The sequence below is a fragment of the Urocitellus parryii genome, chromosome 8, assembly GCF_045843805.1.
Source record: "Urocitellus parryii isolate mUroPar1 chromosome 8, mUroPar1.hap1, whole genome shotgun sequence".
In the NCBI taxonomy this organism is placed as follows: domain Eukaryota; kingdom Metazoa; phylum Chordata; class Mammalia; order Rodentia; family Sciuridae; genus Urocitellus; species Urocitellus parryii.
In genome coordinates, this window is record NC_135538.1 from 153,489,980 (window position 1) to 153,500,604 (window position 10,625).

General features: G+C 41.0%; 1 non-coding gene across 1 annotated transcript; it reads right to left on the reverse strand.

The window, feature by feature from the left end:
* Nucleotides 1–2,566: 2,566 nt before the first annotated feature.
* Trnan-guu (transfer RNA asparagine (anticodon GUU)) lies at nt 2,567–2,640 on the reverse strand. The gene has a single exon. It is a non-coding gene; the product is annotated as a tRNA-Asn (tRNA).
* Nucleotides 2,641–10,625: the final 7,985 nt, after the last annotated feature.

A 10,625-nucleotide genomic window follows, 5' to 3' on the forward strand; every position in this document is an offset into this window, starting at 1 on the left:
GCATGCGTGCGGCTCGGGTTCGATCCTCAGCACCACATACCAACAAAGATATTGTGTCCGCCGAGAACTAAAAAATAAATATTAAAAATTCTCTCTCTCTCTCTCTCTCCTCACTCTCTCTAATAAATAAATAAATAAAATTTAAAAAAAAAAGAAAAAAGTTAAATGTTTTCAAGGATGTTGAGAAAGGAAAACTTACACTCTGTTGGTGGGAATGTAAATTAATACAACCATTATAGAAAATGACATGGGAGTCCCTCAAAGAGCTAAAAATAGAACTTCCATAAAATCCAGCAATCCCACTACAGGTATCCAACCAGAAGAAATCAGTATGTCAAAGTGATAACACATCCTCATATTTACTGCAGTATGATTCATGATAGCCAAGAAATGGAATCAGGAGTTGTCTAAGAACAGATGAATGCATAAGGAAAATGACATAAATACACAATTGTTATTCAGCCATAGAAAAGAATGAAATATGTCCCAATGTGGATAGAACTGAAGGACATTACATTTGTGAAATAAGCCAGACACAGAAAGACAGAGACCACATGTTCTCATTCATGTGGAAACTAGAAAAATTGGCTTCATGGAACAGAGTAGAATAGTGTCCATACAGACTAGGGTCGGGGGTAGGGAGAAGGGGAGCCAGAGGGAGGTCTGATAATAGGACCAAAATGCAGTTAGCTAGGTGGAATACATTCAAGTGCTCTACAATACAGTAGGTGACAATCGTTTACAACAATTTATTACATATTTTATAAAGAACTAGAAGAGAGGAGTTTGAGGATTCCCAATACAAATAAACAATAAATGTTTAGGGAGATAAAAATGCCAATTACTCTGATTTGATCATTGCAAATAGTATTTGTGTATGTATTTATCACATTCCATAAATATGCATGATTATTGTTGCAATTAAAAATTTAAAAGGGGAAGATGTTCTTTGCTGATGAAACTATTCTAGAACAGTTTGCTAAAACACATTTCTTAGAATAAATGGAATAAATACTATATTATCTATATACTATGTATGTAGATATAGTAATATAGATAGCAATATTATAACATTTTGCAGGGGGGCATGCAGTAGTACAATTTGATGATCTCCAATCTTTTAACCACTGTGTGGAATTTCATTGTTTGTATCATTAAAGTTCTAACCATTTGTTAACATAAATATTTAGGTTGTCTCTGATTATTTTCTATTTTAGAAATATTGTAATGAACATCCATGAGTATGTGTATAGAAGTATTTGGATTGAAATTGTTGACTCCAGTGTCATTTATATTGTAATTTTTTATAGGAAAATTTTAAATGGCTCTTCAAACTGATTGAGACAATAAATACTGTATGACAAGGACCTTTCTCCAGTTTTGCCAACAGTGATAATCACTTTTCAATGAATGCTTTGGTGAATACAATGAATACAGTTTTACTTAACCATTAAATGTTCTATTTAGCACAAAAACTGTGTGTGTGTGTGTGTGTGTGTGTGTGTGTGTGTTTTGCTGGGGATTGGACCCAGGGACTTGTGCATGCGAGAAAGGCCCTCTACCAACTGAACTATGTCCCCAGCCCACAAAAATGACTTCTTTGAGAATCCAGCACCTCTAATTGTATCAGGCACCTTGTGACACCCAATGTATCTGTCATGGGGCTGAGGCTGTGGCTCAGCAGGTAGCAGGCTTGTCTGGAATGCATGAGGCACTGGGTTTGATCCTTGGCACCACATATAAATAAATAAATGTCCATTGACAACTAAAATATATATATATATATTAAAAAAAATAACACGCTTGTCAATGTATCTGTCAAGAATGATCCCTTAATGCTACATTGGTCTATTTATCTCTTTTTACCCCCAGACCTCAATGTGTCCTTACTGTAAATTAATGCAAAAGTCCTCCACTGTTGTTCTTTTTCCTTCATCTTGACTTGGCTGTTTGCATTTCCATAAAATCATTGTCAGTTTACACAGAAAATCTTGCTGTGGCTTTGCGATTGTATTTAATCTACAGATCAGTTTGGGGAGAATTGACATCTATGATACATTGAATTTTCCAATTACTGGCTTGATCTTTCATTTGTTTAGTCTTTCTTAAATTTCCCTCAAAAATATCTATTTTTCAGCATAGTGAAGTAGGCCTTTTCAAAAGGTGGAATCCCTAGAACCTGTGAATGTTACTTTGTACAGGACTTTGCAGACAGACACGATGAAGTCGAGGATCTTGAGGTGGGGAGTTTGGATTATCCGGGTGGAACCTAATTTTAATCACAAATATTCCCTTCAGAGGGTTGACTTGAGCGTGGCCATCAGTGGAACTGGCTGGGTGGGTGGTAGTCGTGCGAACACAGCCTGTCTAAAGGTGCAGTCGGACTGCGGTGGACCCTATTTGGCACTTATCTATTAGCCCAGGAACCGAAGGAGCTGGCCTCTCCGGGAAACCAGGCTTCAGATAAGGCCTGCTCCAGCCTGCGGGGTCCCCGGGTTTTGGTGGGGTTCGAGGGCCGACTGGGAAGTAAGAAAAGTGGCCCCGGGGGCCGGCGCCCGCCGCAGCACGTCCCTGGGTGGGCTCGAACCACCAACCTTTCGGTTAACAGCCGAACGCGCTAACCGATTGCGCCACAGAGACGCGGCTGCCGGCCGCCTGCCCCGTCGTACCTACAGGACCTGCCCCCTGCGGGCGGGAACTGGGAGGGCGTCCCGGCGCCGCTTCCCGGCACGAGCGCCACTCCGTGTGGGCTGCGGCTGCCGCGCTGCCCAGGGCCCGCCGCGCTGTCACCGGGAGCGCACGGCCCGACCGACGGAGGCGACGGGGGGCGCCGAGAGCAGTGGGGTGCGCGGAGGGGCAACGGGCGCGGCGGGGGGCGAGGGTGGCTCCGGGGACCTTGGAGCGTGCACTGGCTCTCCCCCTCCGGGGTCCTGTGCGCTGCCGCCTCGGCCACACCGCTCCACCTCAGCCCCGGAAAGGGCCTGCTGCTCCCGGCCCGGACCCCTGAGGAACCGTCCCTGCCCCCCGCTGCGAGGGTCGGTCCTGGGTCACAGCCGCCGAGAGCTGGCGGCAGCGCACGGGAGTCCAGGTGGGACACTGCACACTCCCCCCCACACACACACACACTCCCACACACACACCCACACACACTCACACTCACTCACACACACACACACACTCCCCCCCACACACACACACCCACACACACCCCACTTTGGAAGGAGTGAGCCTCCCCCGTAAGTCCCAGGGACGCTGACGCGCGCGGGTTCCTTTTGTCCTCTTCCTAAGCGGAATCCTCACCTGGGTTTGGGGGGATTCAGGGCGTCCCTGGGCGGAGGGAGCCGGGGAGACACGCGGTCCCCGGCGCCGGCACAGGCGCAGGGTCCTCCGAGGCGGGGTCGGTGGCGTGGCCGGCAGCGGGGGGACGGGGCCAGGGGAGAGGGGAGGCAGAGAAGGGGTCGCGGGGAGAGTGAGCAGAGGGACTCGGAGACCGTCGGAACCCCGAGGCTGGCGCCGTCCTGTGGCCGGGGGATGACCACGTCCAACAAAGAGGGCCGTCGTCAGTCCACCCCGTCTCCCCGGACCCAGACGGAGACCCAGCGCGGAGGCCCGTTCTCTCCGCACAGTGCGGAGGCTTCCTCCGGGGCGAGGCTGTGTGTATCGGGGGTGGGCCTTCCCTGGCCTGGGCGAGGACGGGGCTCCATTCTCAGCACCACGTAAAAGTGAATAAAGTAAAACATTTCACCAACGACCAATAAAGATATTTAAAAAAGCTTTTACGACAGGGTTGGTGAAGGATGAGAGGGTGAGCCTCGACCTAGCAAGGACTCAGGGAGCCACCTAAAGCAGAGGTGGGGGACAGTGTCAGGATGCAGGACGGCAGAGGAGAAAAGCTGCGTGGCGCGCACCGGAGTGGGGATTAGGGCTGAATAACAGACAGGGGAAAGGACCCTGCGAAGGGAAGTCGCTGCAGAAGAGAAAGACACCAAAGAGCACAGGGCAGAGAGGGGAGCTTCGCAGAAATGGCAAAGGAAACCGACAAAAAGGGAGAAGAGCAGGGGAGCGCGAGGAAAGAAATGCGACCATCAAATTATAGGGGAAGGGGCAGCAGAAAGAGGGGCAAGCTCGGGAGTCAGGACCAGGGCTCCAATGCCAGGAGCCCGCGGTTTCCCTGGGGATTCGCCCATTCAAGGAGGTTTCACTCCTTCCTGTGCACAAGGTCACTGGTAAAGGCCTAGACATTTATTTAGGAAAAATACCATACTGTTCTGTGAGTCAGTAACCTTAAGAACGCTTACCCAGGGGTCTGCCATCACAGCAGCGAGGACCCACTGCTGAGCACCCTGTGACTTCCTGAACCAGGCACAGAAAGCTGGCCGACTTCAAGTGTGCTTGGGTGGGTTGCCTTAGAGTGAGAAAGGAACATAGAACAGCTCGATGTAGGTGTCAGCACGATTTCCCAGATGTCTTAATTCACTCTTTAAAATCACATTGTTTAATCTACACTATTCTGTGATCCATTATAACTCAGTATCTCAATAAGCAATTAAACATTGCAAAATGTTGCTTTAGGGTTATTTTAAACTGTGAAAAAGAGCCATATGAAAGGTCTATTCATGGTTAAGCAACTGCTTTACATGAACCATTTGCAAAGATATGAAGTCAAGACAGCATTTGAGGTAATAAATGCTTGGGAATTCACAACCCTAAATGCATCTACAGAATTGTGTGTTTTAGCCCATTCTGCTCACATTTGTTACTTGCATCTTCATATTTTCTTTGAGACACCGGATCAGTGTCTTTGCAGGAGACTTAATGTATATTAGCATAGCAACAAAACCAAGATACATCTTTCCTTAAGGAGACAGTTTTGGTGTCTGTGTTTTAGGAAGCATGTTAAAATAGATGACACAGAAACGACCTCAAGGTTGGTGATTTCTCTAGATGTTACCCACACCCACTCTACCACACAGTCAGCTCTACATCATCATGAGTGAATGTGACTCGGCATGAAGACTTCAGGACAGGCCATTAGTGTCTTAGAGAGATAAGGCAATGCCCACCAGACTTCATTTGTAAGCGGCCCCCTTGTTCCTTAAAGATTACCCTCCACCTATTTCAAAGGATTCTTGGTTACTTCAAGTATCAAATTTCATCATTTTGTTCAAATATCTTTCTTAGAATAAATAGACTAAGGATATTGAGTCCATCCAAAGTTTTGAAAATTCTCTTATTCAAGTGTGTCGAAGCTGTTTGAAACAGATTGAATGTAACTGAAATTATTTTACTTATGGCAGTTAGTAATTTTTTAATTGTTGCACTTATATCTTATGGCCAACTTCTTGAGAAAAAAATGTTTTTCTTTTTTTTTGAATGTAGTCACTACAATGTGCTGAGTTTTTAGTACACAGGTGTGGACGGCTGTCCAAGGTTCAGTGCTTGTCAGACGCTGCAGGCACACTTGGTTCCTGTCTCCAGGACGTGCCTGAGCTCTAGAGTCTGTGACGTCTGCTCATCTTCGTTTTTGGAGGTCCTTCTGCCCACCACTGCCTCTTGAAACCCTGTTCATCTTCAAAGGCACCTACACAGCAGCAGCAATCTGATGGGAGGTCTTGACCATGCTTCTGCTCCCTGAGGAGCTCGGCTCCAGCGCTTCCTTCAGTCAAGCCCTGGATGACCAATTCCCTCTGATTTTTATCAACTCCACCACCACCTTTCTTTTTCTTTTTCCTCTCTAGCTTCTTCCTATGAGAGGAAAGGTACAAACTTTGGCCTTCTGAGTTGGACTTATTTTGGTTAATATAATGGTCCTGAGTTCCATTCATTTTCCTACAAATGATATAATTTCACTTTTCTTTGTGGCCAAATAAAATATACTCCATTGTATATTGCCGCAGGCCGGCTGCAGCAAAATAACCGGGGGGTGACGAATAACTTGTGTACATTGATACAGCAGGAATGGGAGCCATTTATTGTAGGACAACAGAGCTATTTATACATTTTGCACAGCTTATCTTAATTAGCCTAAACTAGATACATCAGTCAACCAATAAGGAATCTCCACACTTAATGGCTCGCTTTTGTTCCTTCTCAAACCACTCCCTCTGACATTTTGCCAGGCACCATCCAGACTTGTTTACGAACTCTAACATTTCTCTGGCAAAATACCAGGTGTTATTTTTGACTTATTTACAGACCTTAACAGTATATAAACACCACATTTTCTTTATCCATTCATCCATTGATGGACACCTCCGCTGGTTCTTGCCTGTTGTGAATTATGCTGCCATACTCATGCTGTCCTTTGAGAAAGTCGCTAACCTATGCCTAAATGCTGGAGTGTTGATCCTGCTTTTTTTTTTTCCCCCCTAGGAGTTGCATATTTTCTGCTCTACTTCCTGTCTTTGATCAGGTTTGAGTTGATTTTTGTGCAGGGTGAGAGATAGGGTCTAGTTTCATTCTACATATGGATAATCAGTCTTCCTAGCACCATATGTTAAAAAGGCTTCATATATATATATATTTGGCATCTTTGCCAAGGATCAGATGACTGCATCTCTTTGTGTTTGTGTCTTTTATTCTGGACTCTTGGTCTATGTCTGTTTTTATGCCAGTACCAGTTTTTGTTACTCTAGCACTGTAGTATATTTTGCATTCAGGGATTGTGATGGCTCTAGCATTGCTTTTTGTAGATTAGAATTGTTTTGACTATTCTGGGTCATTTATTAATTTTAGGACTTTAAAGAGACTAGTTATATGAAGAATATCAATGGTAGTTTGATAGGGATTGCACTAAATCTGTATATTGCTCTTGGTAGTAAGGCTGTTTTAACAATATTAATTCTTACTATTCATGAACATGGGAGGTCTTTCCATTTTCTTGAGTTTTCTTCAAATTCTTTCTGTAATGTTCTACAGTTTTCATTGTAGAGATTTTTCACCTCTTTGATTAGATTTATTTCTAGGTTGTTTTTTTTTTTTTTTTTTTTTTTTTGAGGCTATTGTAAATGAATTTGTTTTCCTGATTTCCTTCTCAGGTGACTCATTATTGGTATATAGGAATGCTATTAAATTTTTTGTCTTAATTTTTTTATCTACTTTACTGGGTTTGTAGCTCTAGCAATCTTCTAGTGGAGCTTTTTGGATCCTCTAAGTATAGTATTATATCATCTGCAAACAAGATAATTTGATTTCCCCCATTACTATTTTTATCCCTTTAATTTCCTTTTCTTGCTTAATTGCTCTGGTTACAATTTTTAGAGTAGTGAGAGTGGACATACTTGTCTTTTTTCAGATTTTTAAAGGAAATGTTTTCAGTTTTTCTCCATTCACTAAGATGTTAGTTTTGGGTTTGTCATACTCAGTCTTTATGATGTTGAGGTAGGTTCCTTCTGTCCTTAGTTTCTTCCATGCTTTTATCATAAATGGGTACTGAATTTTTTCAAAGGCGTTCTCTGTATCTATTGAGATGGCTAAGTGCTTTTTGTTACAAATTCCATTTTTGCTTTAAATTATATGTATTGATTTGTTATGTTAAGCCATCCTTGCATCCCTGGGATAAAACCAAATTGGTCACCCTAGACTATCTTTTTCATTTGTTGTTAAATATGATTTGCTAGTATTTTTTGCTTTTTACATCTAAGTTCATCAGGGATATTGGTTTGTAGTTTTCTTTCCTTGATGTTTCCTTATCTAGTTTTGTTGTGTGTGTGTGTGTGTGTGTGTGTGTGTGTGTGTGAGATACTGGCTTCATGGAATAAAATTGGAAGTGTTCCAACACTTTATTTAATGGAATGATTTGAGGAGCATTAGCTTTAGTTTTTCTTTAAAGGTCTTTAAAATTCTCCTTTAAAAGTAGAATTCGGTCAAGAATTCATCTGGTCCTGGAATTTTCTTTGTTGGAGAACATTTTATTACTGCATCTATCTCATTGGTAGTTAATGGTCTGCTTCGGTTTTCCCGTGTCCGCTTGCTCCAATTTTTGGCAGATCATGTGTGTCCAGAAATGTATCAATTTCTTCTAGGTTTTCCAATTTATTTGAGTATAAGTTTTCAAAATAGTCCCCAATGTTCCTCTGTGTTTTTGTGATGTCTGTAGTGATTTCTCTTTTGTCATCTCTAATTTTATTAATTGGCTTTTAAAAGAATCAACTCTGTTTCATTGACCCTTTACATACATTTATTTTAATTCTCAATTTCATTGTTTTCAGCTCTGATCTTATTTTCTTCCTTCTATTGGTTATGGAACTGGATTATTCTTCTTTTATCAAGAACCTGGTGATGCATCATTAGGTTTTTTATTTGGGATCTTTCTGCTGTTTTAATGTAGGTACTCATATCTATAAACTTTCCTCTTTAGAACCAGGTTCTAGGCCCAGAGATGCTGGCAAGTTGTATCACTATTCAAATTTATTTTCTCATGATTTCTTTTCTTTTCTTCCTTTTTTAAAAAAACACAGTGCCTTTATTTTTATGTGGTGCTGAGGATCAAACCCCGGTCCCGCACATGCTAGGCGAGCGCTCTACCGCTGAGCCACAATCCCAGCCCCCTATGATTTCTTTTATTACCCAATTATCATTTAAAAGTGTATGATTCAATTATGTGTTTATATATTTTCTGTAGGGTGTTTTTGGGTTGATTTCTAATTTCATTGCATTATGTTCAGATAAAATACAATAAATTATATCTTTCTTTTTCTTTGATAAGAGTTGCTTTGTGACCTAAACTATGTTCTGCTTTTGAAAAGATTCCATAAGCCACTGAGAAGAATGTGTATTCCGTTCTTGTTGCATCAAATATTCTATTGATCTTTTAAGTCTACTTGATTTATAATAGGTCCAAAAGAGTCTTTGCTTAGCTCCAAAGAATCTTTACTGAGTGTATGTCTGGATGACCTATCTACTGGTGAGAGAAGAATGTTTAAATCACTCAGTATTATTGTACGAGGGTCTATCTGAGGCTTTAATTCTAGTAGTGTCTCTTTTATGTAATTAGGTGTACCAATGGTTGGGGCATAAGTATTTACTATTGTTTTATCTTCTTGTTGGATTGTACTTTTTACCATATGAAGTGACCTTATTAGTCTTTTCTGATTAACTTTGGTCTGAAGTCTTCTTTGTTGGATATGAGAATAGCCTTCCTGCTTGTTTGGGGCTCTGTTTGCATATTATATCAATTTCCATTTTTTCACTTTCAATTTTATGCCTGTCTTTGCCTAAAATGTGAATCTCTTGTAAGCAACAGATAGTTGGCTTTTGTTTTTAATCCATTCTGCCAGTCTGTATTTTTCAATTGGAAAGTTGAGACCAGTTACAATCTATGTTATTATAGAGAGATATTTATTAATTTCTGCCATTCTGATTTATTTTTAATTTGGCCCTGTATCTCATTTGCTTAGCTATTTTTCAAATGAGATTTTTTTATTATTATTTGTGAGCTCTGGGACTTTTTAATTTCTCCTGTGTGGAGTACTTCTTTAAGTGTTTTCTGTGGTACTGACTTAAGCAGAAACAAAATAATTTTTTACTATTATCTGGAAGGTTTTATTCAATTTTGAAGGATAGGTTTGTTGGAGATAGCAATCTTGGTTGCCAGTTATTTTTAAAAAAATTATTATTATTATTTTCAAACAATACCTTTATTTTATTGTTTATTTATTTTTATGTGATGCTGAGGATAGAACCCAGGGCCTCGTACGTGCTGGGCCAACGTGCTACCACTGAGCCACAACCCCAGTCTGACGGTTATTTTCTTTTAAGACTTAGAACATATCATGACAAGCCCTCCTGGATTTTAGAGTTTGTGCTGAGAAGTTTCAGGTATTTTGATTGCCTTTCCTCTAAATGTGACTTGATGTTTTTTCTTGAGGCTTTTATAATTCTATCCTTGTTTTGTATGTTAGTCACTTTAATTATGTTTGATGTGTCATAGAGAGGTTCTGTCATAGAGAGGTTCTTTTTTGATCTTGTGTATTTGGGGTTCTGAATGCCTCCTGTTTTTGGATGTCCATCTTAGTATCAATGTCTTGAAATTTTCTGTTACTATTTCTCTAAAAACTTATCCATTCCATTAGCCTGCATCTCACTATCCTCCTCAATCTCAGTGATTCTTAAATTTGGTCTCTTAATGTTATCCTCGAGTTCTTATATACTCTGATCATGGTTATTTATTTTCTTTTCGTTAATGCTGTCTAAATATTTGAGACTGGTCATTATGTCTTCTAGCTCTGAGATTCTGTCTTCAGAATTAGAGAGACTTTCAGTTGAACATTTTATTTGATTTATTGTGTCTTTCATTTCTAAGATTTGTTTTGTTCTTTTTCAAAATCTCCATCTCCTTATTGAATTTCTTATTCACATACTGTACTCACTTCTGTAATTCATTCAGTTGTTTTTCTGTTCTCTTGGAATTCATCGGTCATTTTTATAATCATTGTTTTGGATTCTTTTTTTTTTTTAAGAGAGAGTGAGAGAGGAGAGTGAGAATTTTTTTTTTTAATATTTATTTTTTAGTTCTTGGAGGACACAACATCTTTGTTGGTATGTGGTGCTGAGGATCGAACCCGGGTCGCACGCATGCCAGGCGAGCGCGCTACCACTGAGCCACATCTCCAGCCCTGTTTTGG